This window comes from Lissotriton helveticus, chromosome 3_1 (genome assembly GCF_964261635.1).
Source record: "Lissotriton helveticus chromosome 3_1, aLisHel1.1, whole genome shotgun sequence".
NCBI lineage: Eukaryota > Metazoa > Chordata > Amphibia > Caudata > Salamandridae > Lissotriton > Lissotriton helveticus.
In genome coordinates this window covers 306,561,052-306,576,527 of record NC_136061.1, presented here as the reverse complement: position 1 = coordinate 306,576,527, position 15,476 = coordinate 306,561,052, and the positions used below count along the sequence as shown (strand labels likewise).

The 15,476-nt window shown below is 42.8% G+C and overlaps 1 protein-coding gene across 6 annotated transcripts in view; it reads right to left on the bottom strand.

Annotated features, from left to right (window-relative positions):
• TEX14 (testis expressed 14, intercellular bridge forming factor) overlaps positions 1 to 15,476 on the bottom strand; it is a 2,253,432-nt gene that overhangs the window by 323,650 nt on the left and 1,914,306 nt on the right. The window lies entirely within an intron of this gene.

Here is a 15,476-nt window from a genome sequence, read left to right as displayed (position 1 = left end):
TTAATTCCTCTGACCTATGGATCTCACTTCGTTACTTCACTATGCCAGTTTGTACAGACAACACCTGATTGAGAATATCTGCATATTGGAAACCCAGTAAGTCGGCCCACAACCCGTCACCTCTTGGCCTTTTGGTGTAAACATTCGTGAATACTTAAAGTGGTCCGCACCATGGAGCAAACTAAGCTGGGGGGGGAGGGGGACCTCATGACTCAGATTCCCTGGCTGGTTGTACTGTTCCTAGCTGCGCACCCGCAAACCACCCGGTCCAATGAGCCCAACTATCAGCTGGATAAGCAATAGTAGGTCATTGTGTAGTGTAGTTCCTATTATCCCAATAGGCTCTGCGCATTGGAATAATACCTTCAATAGTATAGACCTAGGACAGAGGTTAACTAGGTCTTCTACTGACGATATTAGACTTAAAGTTTTTGGTTTTGCCAGCTAGCTCAGAGTTCACTAGAAACTTTCTCGAATAGGCAAGGAGGAGTTTAACCTCCCTGGATAGACAAGAAGGGATTTAGTTTCTGACAACCATAGAACATGACAACTTTGCTCTCCCCTAATCAAGAGTGTATCTCTAGAGTCGTGTGAAAACAAAAGACAACTTATTTTACTCAGTCAGTTCAGTGCATTCTTAGTTTCACCAGATTGTAGAGAAAAGGAAGAGACGGGCGTGTTCAATAAAAGATGTTATTTATTGATCAGTCTCTTTTCTCGTACAAGAGAAATGAATCGATATTATTGCGATACTTATGGTTAAGTAAAGTGCATACAATAAAAGCAGGAGTATAAAATAATACTGCAGAAGCATTGATATGGTTTCTAAGCCATATGATATTTAAAACTGATAAAATAGATACATACATATATACATTTGACTAATCGTACTCAACTGGTGCTTCTAACCACGCCTACCCCAGTGTACCTGACCTAAGCCTAATACGTGGGCGGGAGTAGATAAGTAGCAGTTTAAGTTAAGTTTGTTTTGCCAAGGGACTGACTCAAGAATTCTCTGCAAGGGGTTATTCAGTTCTGTACCTGAGATCTAGAATGGTTGAGGGCTGGTATCTCTCGTCTCTGGTCTTGATATTCCAGCTGCCTGCGAGGGCTGCTTGGAAGCGCCGGAGCTGGATTTCTCGGCAGGAGAAAAGCAGCGTCTCGTTCTCAGCGCGTCAGGAAGGCGGGGCAGCGCCAGCGGGGTCCGCTCTGTGCTGGCCTCTTCGGCAAGTCTCGCTGCTCCGATCTCGTCACCACCGCGTGTGTTTGCTTAAGGCAATGTCGGTAATATTTATACCTGTAAGGTGCCGAGATTGACGTAAGGATGGACATAGATACGTCAATAAGGATGTCATACGGACTGGTCGTTAGCACATTCTTTACTGAAGTTCTCGGTGAAATCAAAACAATGGCCGCAGGGATTTTCCCAGGTTGTCATAGGTTTGATTTGTTTTGAGAACTCCGTATGCCTTATCAGGGGCTGGAGGAATAGTGCTTGCCTAATTAGATGGCAAGCGTTATGACCTAATCAGATAACGCGTTCCTGTGCGGTGGTGTGGCTTAATCAGATAACGGTTTTTTTGTACCGTGGGATGGCAGCTAGTTAATTATTAACCAGAACAGGGTCAGGAATAGGGGGATCGATACAGAACCTATAGGAATATATCACACTCACTCCACGCAGACTATGTCCATATTTACAAATCTAGGCATAGTAAATATACTAGTAGAGCACGTGTATACCGTACCACCCCAAAATACATCCATATGCATTTTGAAACCATGAAATATACGAAAAGATAAATATATGCATTATATGCACTCAAGCAGTATAACAATGCTAAATAAATTACGCATATTCATACATCATTATTAATAAAATATGAAAATTACACATGAAATGGCTCTTAAGACAGAAGAAAAAAATGCGAGACCATTTCATCACAAAATAAAATATATATGAACATGCCAGAGGGCAGCTAATGTCTCTAAAGTTCCTAAAATAGAATTTTAGTTCTCTAAGAATAGTTTCTACTTTAAGCAGAAGATAAGTGTCCCGAAAAATTGCAACATATTTTGGGGCCGCTGAAAAAATTATGTTCCGCTGTCCGTAAACTGGAGAAAAATTGTTCACAATACTTTATTATCAAAGTTGAAGGCCAAATTCAGGGTGTTGGGAACGCCGTGTGCTAGCTTGCTCAAAAGCCATTATTTCTGCTCTGGTGAGAACATCATATCATTTAGACTCTCGAAAAAGCTGTCAACAGTTTCCTGTGAAAGTTCCATTAACTCGGAAAAAGATGTTACCATGCATTCATGAGCATGATTGCCTTCATTGATGTTTCGATCAGCATAGCTGACAGAAGGTCGTACCTGATCGATGCTGCTTTCATCTTGAACCTCACTACCCCTCAATCATAGTGGTGAAGTCTCCACGAATGCCGTCATCAGGATTGGTAGCCGCTGGGGACAGCACAATGCATGAGCCGTGACCGGACCCAACAAAGTTTCTGCATCCATTGGCGCATCCGATTGTAGCGTCAGACAGGTGTCCAACACGCATTCTTCTCCGCATAGCAAGCACCTTAATACAGGTAAAACACAGCTTTGCCACATTGGTCTAAATGAAAGAAACCAAGTCATGTTCAGGTCTCTAAGCCGGGACAGTCCAAGGATTTTAGATATCTGGTCCCGGTATCCAATGGCTAGGATTGTTTCTTCCCTTGTCGCAGGTGTTTTGTCTGTGACACGGTTTGCCATAGCGAAATAACAGAATCAAAAATAGGATTCCTGCCACTAGTCCCAAAAGGAGAGGAAGTCCACCAAAGATGGAATGGACAAAGTCCGGAAAAATACCCAGAATGGTTCTAAATGGTGTTAAAGCCCCCGAAAACACTGTCTTAAATACATTTGAGACTCCACTGGTATCAGAAATATTTAAGATTTCGTTAAGGATTTCTGCGAAATGTATGGGGGAATTAGTTGATAACAATGAATGAATCTCTGCCGTTGTCCTTGCAACTTGGAGATCATATGTTTCTTTTGATGACGTGAGCCTGGTCGGCGTCTGAAGGAGCACTGTTTTCATTCTGCTTAAAGTATCAACTCGAATGGAAGCAATTTTCAAATTCGCCCATAACCTTGCCTCCCTGTCTGGCATTGCGCTGGGGAACAATACTCGTTCACAGCACATGACCTTCGCCGTCGTAGTTATGAGATAAGCTATTCCGGGCACCAAGCTACAACATCTGCGGTCTACAATTATAATGTAACTCCCGTTCGATAGTCTCCTAAAGAATGGTTCTATTTGTGTCGCAGGTGTGCCTAGCTGGTGACATGAAAGGTTATTTGAGGACCCTTCACAGGCTCCGTGTAAACTAATACCATTACACAGAAGTGTACCGCTTAGTGACATCGCACAATTATTGCCACTAAGAAACACTTTCCGGCCTTTATTACTGACACAAGCATGTGAATAGGGCAAGTTCCATGTTGACTTAATGTACCCTTTACCCAATTTTTCGTACATGCCAGTCTGTATATATTTTTGGCAGTATTGAAACCTGAAAGTAGATATTGGAATATTAATTATTCCATGTATTATCCATTCACTGACAGGTCGTTCTGACATTGTCAATGGTAATCTCTCGAGTTTCTCAATGCTCAGGATTGTATAATCAGCACCCTTCTGTGCCATACTGATTTGTTTATCAGTAAGGTTAAAGATATTGAATAGTGACGTTGTGTTGATTAAACGCCAAGGCACATAGCCTGAACGCAGATTTTGTAACGTCAAGCCAACTGTACAATAGAACGCAATTGGGACTGACCGTGTTGTAACAACAGTAAGTCTTGCGATATTATGTCGATTGCTGAAGACACAATGCTGTCCAAAGAGTATATTCTGGAGGACAGAGTCATTAACCCATTGTCCACTACAGAAAGTGATTTTTCCAAATTAATACGGTCAATTTCCCGTATTCTCTCTGACGTTTCAATTTGAGTTATTTTCCAGGCTTCTTAATAAGCTGCATGTACAGAGGCTGCTATGAAGCGTTTTTGACCCTGTTTGCGCGGTCCCATAATGAAATCACGCAAGTCAGCACCATCAGTAAGTAAAGTCAGGTGTTGCTTAATTTCTGCCAGTGTGGATGTTTGTAGCCATTGAAGGCAGAGCTTGCCCACACTGTACGTGGTAATTATCCCTGGGTGTTGTCTTTGGGAATATCTAGGGTCTGGCCTTGTCAATTTGAACCCCTGGATTTTGTTCAGGAATCTGTCTTGACAGTTATTAGTATCTGTGGGCCAGATCAACCACTGTTTCCAATCAGGATGTGTTTTGTTTTGGCTTAATATATGGTTTACGTCTATCTCCTCATCTAAAGATATATTACCGTTCATTGATGGCTTTGGAATAGACGGTTTGTTTAAGTCTTTGATTTTGGCTAGGCCAAGACAGGTAGTTTGTTGAACAGTGTCATTCAAAAATATAATTTGTTCTGGGATCATGCAGGCTCTAAACAATGATTCTATACCTTGTACTTGCCATTCCTTTGTACCCCAAACACTTTTTACTTCAACATTTTTGTCCCAGTATTCAAAACCAAATGTACTAATTTGCTCAAAAAATGAGTCTGAATATATCAATTTAGTGTTTGTAAGCATGGTCTTTGTACCTGTCTTATTTGATAATTTGAAATAAAATGTTTCTGCATTACTTGTGTTGAACCCTGAAAAATATGAATATTTGTCATAAAAAGTTCTTGAGCTACCTTTTGGAGGGGTTGCACAGTGTTCCCATTGATTATAATTTAAAACATTTCTAGGTTGTGCAGATTTATGCAGATTATAATTACTATAGTGATTATAGCAGAACATTTTATCATAATTAGACGAACCCTGCAAATAATCATGTTTTGTAAATTTAGCAGACATCACTAGGTCAGACATCATATTATTAATGCTTTCAACGTCCCAATCATCAGCAACTGAGCTTGGTTTTACAAAGTCACTCAATGAGATCTTGATTTGATGTGGATACTTCAGGATTTCAACCGGACCATAGATTTCATAATCAGTATTGTCCCATGCTACCCCACCGGGTATAGGATTGGCTGTGAAGTTGACTGAAGAAAGTTCTCTTTTCTCGACGTGTGAAGACGTGTGTGGTTTGAGGAATAAGTTGATTTTCTGGCTTGCTGTGTCCATTTTAGCATATTTTCCCTCAATGAAGTGTCCCAAACATAGTACCATGATGAGCCAAAGTATGAGGATAAGTGCACCTAAGGCCACCCAGAATTCAATCCATGGAGAAATCAGATAGGTTTCTTTCAGATGTTGAAAAAGTTCCTTAGCTTTGTCTTTAAAGGTTTTTGTTGATGTTTGTTCCTTTGATTCACTCAGGTTTTCAGATGAATCATTGAAGTTGATGAAGTAACCGGATGCCGTTCTGTCTATTGTTCCTATTGTTTCAGGATTGCTGTTTGCTTTATTATTGTGTTTTGTTGCAGCAGCATAGTCATTTGTTACTTCATTGTAGATTGGTGTGTCTCTGCTAAATGTTTTTATTTGGGTTTTTAGAGGTTTAAGTTCCATAGCATTGTTGCATAGCCCTTGTTGTTGTTCTGTTGGCATTTCAAATGTGAGTAGCCTCTTAGATTGAACCTCTGTGTTTGTAGCAAACCTTGGTGTTCTACTACTTATCGGGAGTCCACTCGGCCTACTGTTCGTTATCGGCCACATGATTGTGGTTTTATCAGGTCGATTGATACAACTCTGTTCTCCTTTTTACCAGCAAGGGGCGGTAGTACTACTGATCTTGTCCCGTTGATAGACAAGACAGGAACTGCTTTTCTGTAAGAAGGCCCAAATTCCTTCTTTACCGCGATCTTTTCTCTGACTAGATCCCCAACTTTTGGAATCCAGACAGTTCTTGCTGGGACAGGTGGTTTTTCTTCAGTGGTCGTTGGCTGTTGTTTCAACTTTATGTTGCTCAGGTCTTTCCTTGTTTCGTTTAAGTCCTGTAAAATAGCCAAACGATCTTTGATATCAAAGCTTTTTTCTTTAACCACTGAAGTCTGACTGTCAAGATCCAAGACCATCATTCTAGTTCCAAACAATAATTCGTACGGACTGAATCCCCTCAGAGAATTTCTTGACAGGTTATTTAGACTACGTTGGACACTTATTAGATGTTTGACCCACCCAGCTCCCGAACCTAATACCTTCGCTGTTATAGATTGCTTTATGTCACGGTTTTTTCTTTCTACAATTCCGTTTCCCTCAGGATGAAATGGACAAGAATACCGCAATACAATGCCCATGCTGGTCATGGCCTCCTTATAAGCTCTAGAGCTAAAAGCAGGACCCTGGTCAGAATGCAGCATGCCAATTGCGTATGTGCCGATAAAGACCCGCAAATCTTTTATAACAGTTCTGGCGTCAGCCGATCGCTGGGGCCACATCCATATGAATCTCGTGCATGAATCCACTGCAACCAAGATATATTTATAGTTACCATCCCTTTGTAAGGGACCACAGTGGTCCAGGTAAACACAGGCTAATGGTTTATCCGAGATTAGAAGGGGCGTCTGCGCTGGTTGTCTCACTGTTGATACTTTCATTTTTTGACATATTTCACATTCTAGAACATAGTTCCGTGTTTGTCTTCTCATTTGTGGCCACCAGTATCTCTGATTTAATAACGATACTGTGGCTGAGACGCCAGCATGTACAGAAGCAAGTCCTTCGTGTGCCGCTATGATTAGTCCTAACCTATGTTCCATGTTTGGAATTGCCCTATCCCCCACTCCAGGGATTCGAGCAAACGGAACATTGTTTGTATCAGTTATATATGAGTACTTCACTGGAAAGCCTTTCGGGAGTGTTTCTATCGAATCTTTTTCTGTAGCGCTGACAGCTTGCAATATATCGCTGTCTATTTTTGTTTTTGACCGTGTGATGGCAGCTACGGAAGCCGTTTGCACAGCTGCCTTCGCGGCCTCATCAGCCAATGAATTCCCTGCAACTTGAACGCCAGCACGTTGATGACTCAGTGTATGTATCACGTGAGTCTTTGGTAGTTCTTTTTACAAATGAACTACTTGTTCCCAAAGCATTTTATGCTTGATTGTGCCTCCTTTTGCATCCTTAAAACCATTCTGAAGCCAGATCTGCAAGTATTCATTGTAAGACTGAACGCAATAATACGAATCGCACACTATGAGTGTGGGGAATTCTCGATCGGTATTTTCAAGCGCCATCTTGAATGCCAGTAGTTCAGCTCGCTGAGCTGTACAATCTCCTAGAGATTGTGTTTTAGTGACCGCTGGTTTAAATTTCCCTTCGTGCCAGCGACCTTTAACAATCGCGCACGCAGCACTGTAAGCTTGTTTACCCCCAACTGCTGGTTGTGCTGATCCGTCTGTATATATTATACAGCCGTAATGTTCTAGAGGCAGAATTTCGATTGGCGGAGGACATTCAAATTCGTATTGGAGAAATTCTTGTGTTTTTAAGTTGGGATCAAATTCGTATACCACGTCTGTTGCAGCAAGAGAATTAGCCCACTGTATCCACCTTGGATGGAGTGCTTTAGCATTCGGAATGCTTGCCTTTGTTACCGCCTCCAGGGCTGGTATCGGTGTCACAATGATTATTCGTTTACCTTGTGCTAGGGCCCGCTCCTTTGCTACAGCTGTCTGTACCGTGGTCAGAATTTTTTCCGTTGGACTAAATTTCATTTCAGCCTTTGTGTACAAGTGTGATTTGTATGCAATTGGTACCTTTTCTCCCTCATTAGAGGTCAGGTATGTGAATCCGCATCTTCCTGGGATGACTCGAATCACAAGATTGCGTGTGTTGTCACGTGTTTCTAATTTTGTTTTAATTAACATGTCTGTTTGTAAAGATCTCAAAATTTCTGTGTGTTTTTGAGTCCAATTGATTCTTTTAAAATCTGGTTTTATTAGATCATAAAGGGGTTTGATCCTTTCTGCGTAATTTGCAATGTATGTTCTTCCGAAATTTAGGAAGCCTAGAATTGATTGTAAGTTTTTTAGTGTTCTAGGAGCTTGGAGTACAGCACATTTCTCTAGGAAATTGTCAGCCAGGCTTTTGCCTTCACTTGATAATTCATATCCTAAAAACAGGACTGTTAGATGGGCAATTCTTGCTTTTTTAAAGTTGAATTTGTAACCCTCTGCTGCGAACCCAAATATTATGGTGTTCACTCTCTTCAAGTGAGTATCCAAGTCATCATCTGTTAGGTAAATGTCGTCGACATATGATAATGCCTCGTCATCGTATGTTTGTAGTAATTCTGTTACTCTCGTTGAGAATAATCCTGGGCTGTTCTTGTGCCCCTGGGGTAAACGGCAGAAACTTTTTTGCGAGCCTTTTACCGAGAACGCAGTCAAATATCTGCTCTCTGGTGCTATATTTTGACAAAAGAATCCATTAGAGATGTCTAATGTTGTTTTGTATTTTTTGCGCACTATGTTATTCATTAGTGCAGCACTATGCGAGTTTTGTACTGCAAAGGTTTTGCAACATGAGTTAAGGTGTCTGTAATCCAAAACTAGACGATATGAGTTGTCTGGTTTGGAGACAGGAAACAAAGGATTGTTCATTTGTGAGGTGCAAGTTTCAATCACCCCCTGGTATTCAAGTTGATCTAGGATCTCTTTTACCTGTTTTTTAGCTTCTTGCTTAATTGGGTACTGCCTCTGTGCAGTAGGTTGTGATTTTAACTGGATTTTGTGAGGAGGAGAGTCCTCATCCCATCCTACATGATTTTTATATAAAGCAGGAGCTTGAGCTACTGCCCACTTTCTAGCAAGTGTATATTTTTTATGAATTGGAATATGATTTGAGAAGGCAGGCATAATTATTTCTTCGCCATGAGGACACTCCCTGACAAACTCTGGAGGCCAGTCTCGTTCAGCTAGAAGGATGTCATAGCCCTTGGACAGATTATCCCAAAATAGTCCCCCTATTTTTCTAGTCTTATCCCCCTCTATACGCAATGTAATTTCATATATTTTATGAGGTTTGCTAACTCTGGTATCTGCAGTTTCCACCTGAATGTATTCATTCGTGTCCACTGTCTCCAGATGATTCATAAGGACTTTGCGAGCTATGCTCACTTCTGCTGATCTGTCTAGCATTGTCTGAGCCCATTCTCCGTTTTTCAGCTGTGTTCTCAGTATTCTCGGCATCTTTGATTACTTTAATACTGGCTACCTTCTTTTTTGGAAATTGTAACTTTTTATTTGGATGAGCAGGTTCCTTGTCTTTGGACTTGACGTGCTCTTCCCTGTGTTCTGATCGTCCTCTTCTTTCCGATTTCTGCGAGGAAGTCTGAAAAGATTGAGAGGGACGTGTATCATTATCTTGATATCTATCAGGTTTCTTTATATTATCCCTATTTCTAAGGTTGTATTTTTTCCCAGAGGGCTCACTTTGGGGAGACCTGCGTCCTTGGTTCGGAGATCTTTCTCTCCGCCGAGGAGACCTTCCTCTGGACTGGAATCTTTTTTCTTTAGGATTGGATTGTTTGTTTCCATCCCAGCTCTTTTTTTGAGTGTTTAAATTATTTTTAATAAATACCTTTTCAGGACTTTCAATCAGTTGAGGTTTTACCGGTATTCCACCCAGACTATCTCTTCCTAGTTCTTCATAGGATTTCTCTATGATTCTGGCAATTTCAGTTGGTTGGTCTGCTATATCTGTCTCTTTTAACCTTTGGCGGATCGCCACGTTTGCTGCTTCTCCCTTTATGTTGGCTAATAATATAGCCGAGACTTGCTTGAAGTCTTTCAGTAATTTCATACCAAGAGTTAAGGCGGGTTCTGGACCATATTCATCTTGAATTTGTTTTAGCACATCTGGTATTACTGATATGGATGGTACACCATGTGTTTTTATGTATATGGAAGCAAAGACTGTACCCCAAGTGTCACAGTCTTCCACGTGTGGTGCGATTCCCATTGGAAGACAGATAGTCAGAATCCTGTGTTTTTCTACAGGGGTGGTGTCTGGAAACACCGCCTCTATTTGAGTGATTTTTTGTGCTAGCCAGAAAGGTATTTGTTCCCGTTTTGCGGGTACTTTACCCAGACAGGACTGTATGTTCTGTGGTGTAATTTTATTTGTGTTACCCTGATGAGGGTTCAGCTGTGGAATTTTAATTGCTGGTTGGGCTGTTGAAGTCCGCATTACATATTGGACTAATTGTCTATGTATTTTGATTAGTTGTTTTAGCTGTATTAAAAGCTCTGCTGCAGGCATTTCTTCAATGTCTGGATGTGGTGTATATCCAGCTAGGACCGGCCATGTTGCTCCTGGTCTACCTAGTGGACCGAGCCTGGTGATGTGATTATTATGTTTTAGGGCGCCATGAAACAAGAGCAGATGCTCTTGGAATTTGAGTGGTATTTCCACCTCCTCGAAAGGAGTGTAGATATCCGGTGGTTCCTCTATTTTATAATAGTGGAACTCTTTTGTTACAGCGTTTGCTGCTGGAAAGTTTATCCATGAATAGAATACCTCTGTCTGCCGATATTCGTGTGCCTCAATTACGAATATGACTGTACCACCTCTCGATGTCAGTCCATTTTCTATAAGTTTTAAGGTTATAGATTTCCTTATGTTGACCGGGATGAGTATTGCATTTGGGTCATTTTCCAGCAGAGTATTGTCTGCTACTAGGAGTTCAGCTGCTAGTCTAACTGTCTCCCTTTCTTCATCACTGTCTATCATTTTACCGACAGGAAGGTTATTCTGTTTGTTTGCAGATCAGGTTTCTATGGAAACAAAGATTAGATGCACAATATTTTGGAACAGTGTATCCTTCAACGTTGACTAAACCAAGAACCATACATAGGAGTCTCCTCCTGCGAGGTTTGGCGGATATGACCTTTCACCCACTCCAGACGTCTTTGCAGTATTATGGGAAAAAGGGGTTCTGTGTGAAAAAGCACGACTGAGTTACTCTAATGTCTTGCGTTAGTTTTATCGCCTATCCAAACGTTGGGCGCCATGTAGTGTAGTTCCTATTATCCCAATAGGCTCTGCGCATTGGAATAATACCTTCAATAGTATAGACCTAGGACAGAGGTTAACTAGGTCTTCTACTGACGATATTAGACTTAAAGTTTTTGGTTTTGCCAGCTAGCTCAGAGTTCACTAGAAACTTTCTCGAATAGGCAAGGAGGAGTTTAACCTCCCTGGATAGACAAGAAGGGATTTAGTTTCTGACAACCATAGAACATGACAACTTTGCTCTCCCCTAATCAAGAGTGTATCTCTAGAGTCGTGTGAAAACAAAAGACAACTTATTTTACTCAGTCAGTTCAGTGCATTCTTAGTTTCACCAGATTGTAGAGAAAAGGAAGAGACGGGCGTGTTCAATAAAAGATGTTATTTATTGATCAGTCTCTTTTCTCGTACAAGAGAAATGAATCGATATTATTGCGATACTTATGGTTAAGTAAAGTGCATACAATAAAAGCAGGAGTATAAAATAATACTGCAGAAGCATTGATATGGTTTCTAAGCCATATGATATTTAAAACTGATAAAATAGATACATACATATATACATTTGACTAATCATACTCAACTGGTGCTTCTAACCACGCCTACCCCAGTGTACCTGACCTAAGCCTAATACATGGGCGGGAGTAGATAAGTAGCAGTTTAAGTTAAGTTTGTTTTGCCAAGGGACTGACTCAAGAATTCTCTGCAAGGGGTTATTCAGTTCTGTACCTGAGATCTAGAATGGTTGAGGGCTGGTATCTCTCGTCTCTGGTCTTGATATTCCAGCTGCCTGCGAGGGCTGCTTGGAAGCGCCGGAGCTGGATTTCTCGGCAGGAGAAAAGCAGCGTCTCGTTCTCAGCGCGTCAGGAAGGCGAGGCAGCGCCAGCGGGGTCCGCTCTGTGCTGGCCTCTTCGGCAAGTCTCGCTGCTCCGATCTCGTCACCACCGCGTGTGTTTGCTTAAGGCAATGTCGGTAATATTTATACCTGTAAGGTGCCGAGATTGACGTAAGGATGGACATAGATACGTCAATAAGGATGTCATACGGACTGGTCGTTAGCACATTCTTTACTGAAGTTCTCGGTGAAATCAAAACAATGGCCGCAGGGATTTTCCCAGGTTGTCATAGGTTTGATTTGTTTTGAGAACTCCGTATGCCTTATCAGGGGCTGGAGGAATAGTGCTTGCCTAATTAGATGGCAAGCGTTATGACCTAATCAGATAACGCGTTCCTGTGCCGTGGTGTGGCTTAATCAGATAACGTTTTTTTTGTACCGTGGGATGGCTGCTAGTTAATTATTAACCAGAACAGGGTCAGGAATAGGGGGATCGATACAGAACCTATAGGAATACATCACAATTGCAGCCCTTTATTAATGTTCGAGGGCAACTTAAACGCTGTGTGGATGTAACAGGATCAGTACATGTACTAGGGTTGAATCTGAACTAATGCATCCCTCTGACTATTTGGACAGGGTGGAATACTGATTGTTTCTCTCCCTCTGCAAAATTAGAATCCCCCTTGTATCTCAGCAAAAGACTGCGTTGACCAATGCGATAGTCCTCTTTCTCCATCTCACTGCATGTAATTAAGGGACAGGCAACCGAGGATACCGGGAAAGGGATCGCACGCCAAGATAATAGCTGCCAAAGAGGTGTGTTGCCAGAAGTGACCTTTCCATGAATTCAGTGTGACAGTGTCGTCGACCCGAGAGACACTGTCTCGTGAGCAAGCCCGATTGAAGTCGGGAATTAACTCATGTAGCTATCAGACGATGCCCAATTGGAGAACAAAACCCTTACGGCGAACGTACCACCGCTGAAAAGCACCACCACAGGAGGGCCCTTACGCCTGCAAGTTGGCAGGGTTTTCAACTCCCTCACTCTATTTATTAACCGCTATTAAACTGAACCCAGTGCTGACCTGAAAGACAGACAAAACAAAACTCTATCGTCCCGGCCTATCACGGACATGAACATTCCAGCCGAATTACAGCTCAATATCTAGCGCAGCTTCCGAGAAATAGGTCCATGAGAAGTGACGGACTAATGAACCAGTGAGATAAAAGTACCATCCATGTGAAGTGAGAAGTGCCCTTAAAACAAGAACAAACGCGCCCCTGGCCCAGCTGCCAAGCACCTGCCAACACTCACACTCCCCCAGCTCCCAGTTCTCTGCCAGCTGGCAAGCACCCTCTGTCCCCCGTGTCTGCCCCACACCTTGAAAACACAGGAGATGTGTTGATGTTTGCATTCACCTCCACAGACTCAAACTAAATGTGCACGGATAAATAGTCCCACTTATATACTAGATAAAACCAAGTGTGAACAAATCCAAACAGTATAAAATTACACAAACACATGGCATAAAAGTAAACCTTGTGAAATGGTTACACACTATAATACTGTAACATAGAAGATCTCAAAGTTATTGGATCCAAGATATAAATTGGCTTTACAATCATCTTTTTTCTATTGCAAATTTAAAACGCAAGCACACCAACATTCGCATTGCACCAACTGAGCACCAAATGGTGGCCATCTCAACCACACCGACCTAACTCAATGCACATGCATAAATAATAACTGGTGGGGTCATCTCACTTATTAAGTGCATATTGTAGCAAGGATGAAAGCTGAGATGTTCACCGCACTTATTCGTCACGACCTGACGTGCCTGTACACACTCGCACATCTCTGCCGGAGCGTACAGTTCCTCTGTCTGTAGGAGCGGGACCTGTGTCTCTGCTCGCCCCAGCCATTCTAGTCTCCAATGGGAACTCTGCGCGCTTCACAGGATAGTTCAGGTAAGACCCTGGCGCTCATTCATGCTGCTCTCCGTGAAGGCTCCCTGCAAGGTTGCCGTGATCCACGAGTGAGACTGCCCCTATTTGGCGCTGCACTCGGAGAAGCAGGGACACACTGACACCGAGTTTGCTGTGAGGGACAGACAGGGCCATCTAATAGCCTAACATAAACTCCTCCTTGTGGCGCCGCAGGACTGCCCGGGCTCCTCCTCCGGACAGTGCTGACAAAGCAAGCTCCCACTCCACTCAGGGCAGCAGTGAAAGCAGTGTTTGAAATGATTGTGTATTGGCGAATCAGACTGCAGTATTACAAATTCCCTAAAAAACACATTTGAAACCTCAGTCAATACCATTACCATTTCCTACCCCTTTGAACGAGGATAGTGAACACCGGGAATAGATCACTTCCTTGAGAGTGAGAGTCAGCGCTCTATCCCCAGGCCACCAGACTCGAGACAATCATCGCCTCCAATAGTGCACTGCCCCTCGAGGAGACCCAAGGCCAGCCCTCCTCCTAACAATCTTTGATTTCATGGTTACAGCACTCCCAGCACAATATCAGCACTCCCTTTATAGCCGTTATAAAGCGTTGCCCATATAGGCCATAAAACGCCATAACCCGATGCCTCGCCCCCCAGAGAGGGCGGCAACAACCCGACAATAATAAGGACGTGCAAAAGGGTTAAATAATTGTTAACCCTCAGATAAAACGCTACCTTAATGGGCCACAGAGCGCCACAGCATGAGACCTGGCCCCTCAGCAAAGGCCGCGACATCGCATCCTGGGAGAAGAAGAGACCGTATAATAAATATCTAAAACAAGGTGCCGCCCACCGCAGTAGACAAGCGCTACCATACGGGCCTCCAGGTGCTGTAGAAACGACCTAACCCACCAGCGAGCGCCCAGCGCATAGGTGCATGCGGTGGTGATCAGTCCAAAAGTTGACCTTATTTGGAAAGTGCTACCCTAATTGCACGATGCCCCCCGAAGGCTGCTTAGTGGAGGGTGGGCCAGAGATAAAAATTGCCCCTCGTGGCCCGATAGTACCGCCTATGGATGCCGGGGCCTGCTGTACGCCTACTAAACACACTCCCTGCGGCCGCTCTTGAGACTTGGCGGGGGGATGTACCCCGTTGCCCTAAAACTTCCTACTCCTCTGCCCGTGCCTGTTGTCGCGGCTCGTATAGAAAACCCGCCCGGTGAATTTAAGGGAGCTAAAGTAATCGGCAGGATGCAGCGCGGTCACCCTGTGGTCAGTGTTGCCAGATTTTTTCACAACTTTCAAGCCCAAAAGCAACGAAACGGTAGCCTAAAGTAGCAAAAAGTAGCCCAATTTTGCCACTCCATTAACTTACGTGTAGCCTGACTACAACATTCACAAATATACTTCTATTTCAAGGATTATATGTTTACCTCCCACATTAATCAGATAACTTACATTTTGTACACTAAAATCAAAGTTAGTCTGTCAGGAAAACTATCACTCACTTGATATCGCATGGTGTGGAGCAAGCCGGCCCAGTTAGTTAGTTAGTTATTAGTTAGTTCAGCAACTCAACTCATTTTCTTATTGCAATCTGAACCTTATTTCGTGCGCTCTTTCTAAACACAAATATCACTGCACTGATT